The 3066-nt window shown below is 39.7% G+C and overlaps 1 pseudogene across 1 annotated transcript; it reads right to left on the bottom strand.

Annotated features, from left to right (window-relative positions):
• Positions 1-565: 565 nt before the first annotated feature.
• On the bottom strand, positions 566-2412 carry LOC146959318 (protein ASPARTIC PROTEASE IN GUARD CELL 2 pseudogene; annotated as a pseudogene). The gene has a single exon (XR_015024897.1). The product of XR_015024897.1 is annotated as a protein ASPARTIC PROTEASE IN GUARD CELL 2 pseudogene (transcript).
• Between the last annotated feature and the right edge of the window lie 654 nt (positions 2413-3066).

The following is a 3066-nucleotide window of genomic DNA, read 5'->3' as shown; positions in this document are numbered from 1 at the left end:
GTTTCCTGATAATAATCAACCACATGAAAAAAAAAGAAAGAAAAAGAAAACAGTGATTTTTCTTAATCTCACATCTCTCAAAAAGATGAAAAGCAAATGGTTGCACACCAACGTGAGGTCCCAACCAACAAAGGTAGAGCATAGCCCCAAACAAAACAATGGTCTCACATGTTCATAATAGTGGTGGCTCCCTCCCTTTGCCTAATGATTCAATTTCTGTAGCAGCTTTCACACACTAGTAGAAAGAGAAGAGTGAATGGAGTGGAATCTGTTTATGTGAAAGAAAGAAAAAAGTAACAGAGAAAAAAGAAAAGGTTGAGGGCAATGTCCAGTCATCAGTACATAGAGAGACCAAATCATTTCTTTCAACTCTTCAAATTGAGTAAAAGGATCCTCCTTATCACTCTTTACAACATATAAAGATTACCCTTGTGCTCAACAGAGCAAATAACCTTTTCTATGATTCTTTTGACCATGTTGAGTTGAGTGTCATCTTAGGAATGTTTGACCCCATCATTATATAAATATTTTCCTTCAGCTTAAGTACACACTTAGAGTGCACCACTTTTGCACAAAAACTCAATAAAACTACTATTTTCATAAGATTTACTTTACATGTTCTCTTAGCAGCTAATCAAAAGTGGGATTATACTATTAATATTTCATGACCACATATGTGGCTTAATTATTATTCCATTTATCCTATATAGTACGATTATTATGTTACATTACTAACACTAACAAAACTTAGAACGATGATAATATACACACGCTTACAATAACACTTGACATATATTAGCTTTGAGGTTTGCTTTAACCCCGACGAGCTTCTAAAATCCAACTCACATGACTTAACATACATTGGGTCCAAATCCCATATACCCATTAGCTCCATCCACTGAAATTTCAATCCCTTCTTGCTGGATGTTTCCTATGATGGAAAGTCCTGAAGAAGAAGGAGCAAATGCAAAGCAAAAAGTTCCCACACTATCCACTGGAATTAAGAAGTTCCTAGCTGGAAGGGTCAATATAGGCCCACCCGAGAAATAAAATGATATGGTTGGAACCCGAACCGTCACAAACCCGTTTAAATCATAACATGTGTCAAAAATGGATACTCCTGATGTTTTGGGTAGGTTTGTCGTTTGAGCAATAAATGCATCCCGAAATGCATTGTAAGCCGGCGTAGGTAACCTCGTCACGGCAGTGCCGGTGTCCATGACCACCCCTCCCTCACCCAATTCATTTAACCGAAAAACATCTTCCGATATAGGAACCCTCAACCCCCCAACTCCAAGACCCGAAAGCCCGATATAATAAAAACTCGGAGCCCGTGGGTTATGAATCAGGGAAACCCACGAAGCACCCACAGGCACCGATTCTCGTCCAAATTCTAGCGACCCAGATGATTCAGTGCCCCGACTCACTAAACAATAACTAAATGTACCGCCAGTCTGACCACCTAATTGGCCTACAAAAGACATGGGCCCACTTCCAAGACCCAACAACCCAGCTGCTCCAACAAACATACCCTGGTTCCTATGCCCACACCCGATAGCCACGTTTCGGATCACAGTTCCTCCCAATGTAACAGTCTCAAGGGCAAGTGTCCCTTTAGTATAGGACCCATCCCCATAAGAAACCTCATAACGGCACCTCCCTTCATGACACCCTGCATTCTCCACACGGCTACATACGGTGGAACCGCAAGACACACCAGCATAAGATGAAGAATCCCCCGGGTTAAAAACCGGGTCGGATTGGTGATAACATTGGGTACATGGTTGACACTGGACCCAAATAATGTCACTGCCCGAATCAATAACCACGTATTGGTTTTTTGGTGGACTTCCAACTCCTATTCTTACGAAATACTCTCCACTTCCTTGCTCCATACCCGAAACCACACCCGACCCGAACTCCTCTGTTTCATACCCGACGCTACCGGCGATTCGCCGCACAACGGCGGTGACCCTTTTAGAATCTCTCTCCATTCGTGCATTGAAACGGGTGAGATGATCACCGGAAATGTTAAAGGCAGAAATTTTATCTCTGTGAAGTAGCTTCAGTTTGTGTTTTCCTGATACTGAGTCTGATTTTTCATTCATGGACTCAGTGTTGGATTTTCGGTTTTCTTGGGGTTGTTTGGTTGTATGAAAAGGCTTCAAATTTAGCTTTGTTTCTGCAATAGTTTGTTTCACGTTGATGCGTTGGAAATGAGGGTATGAAAGGTTATGTGAAGGTGATGAGGTTAGAATGGAAGTTGAGGTAGTGAGAAAGAGAAATGGTAGAAGAAACAAAACCAATACCATGGTTGCTTGTATTGGTGCAAAATTTAAGGATAGGACTTAGGAGACAAGTATAGGATATTGATGTTTATGTGTTCTGCTTAGGAAGTATAGGTTTTATGTTGGGGACGTGTGTGTTGTGGAGGGATTTATTTGGTTTGGTTTTGGGACTGTGTAGGGAGAAAAAGTTTCATACTGTGGAAATAATTGAATGTGGGGGAGTTTTTGTTTTTGTAGTTTATAGTTTAGTATTTGGAATTGATTTTTATCCAAGTATGAGAGAGTTAGTGGAAAGGCCAATGCATCTTTTTTGTGTGGAGTTATACCTTAATAAGGGGTGGTGATTTCCAGCAAGATGGAAAGATAGTTGGTGGTGCATAAAATTTTGTTAAGAGATTTGATGAGGTAAATAAATCATGCTCTTAACTTTTGATTTTGTGTAGTGATAATTGTGTTGTGCTTGTTTTGTCTTTTTCTACTTTCTATTTTTTTTACCTGTTGGCTACTTATAGATATAGAGTGTACAAATTACTCATAATGTAATCAACTTATGACATGGTTTTACTTTTACAGTTTAAGAGAATTGGTGTCCTATAAATGGAGGGACCCGTTTGTGACTTTTATGGTCATGCCTATTTGATCTGGTTAATGGGAAGTGAAAGGAGGATTAGTGATACTGTTTTGTAGGGAAGAAGATAATGGAGTATGACATTTGGTATTCCATTGTATTTGATTTGATTGTATACGGTATTATTAAAGTTGCAAGGAGTTTCCTAGT

Source organism: Medicago sativa, chromosome 1, assembly GCF_051527215.1.
Source record: "Medicago sativa cultivar Bolivia chromosome 1, Bolivia_mono, whole genome shotgun sequence".
NCBI classification, from domain to species: domain Eukaryota; kingdom Viridiplantae; phylum Streptophyta; class Magnoliopsida; order Fabales; family Fabaceae; genus Medicago; species Medicago sativa.
The sequence above is the reverse complement of the archived record's forward strand: the minus strand, read 5'-3'. Positions and strand labels throughout refer to the sequence as shown.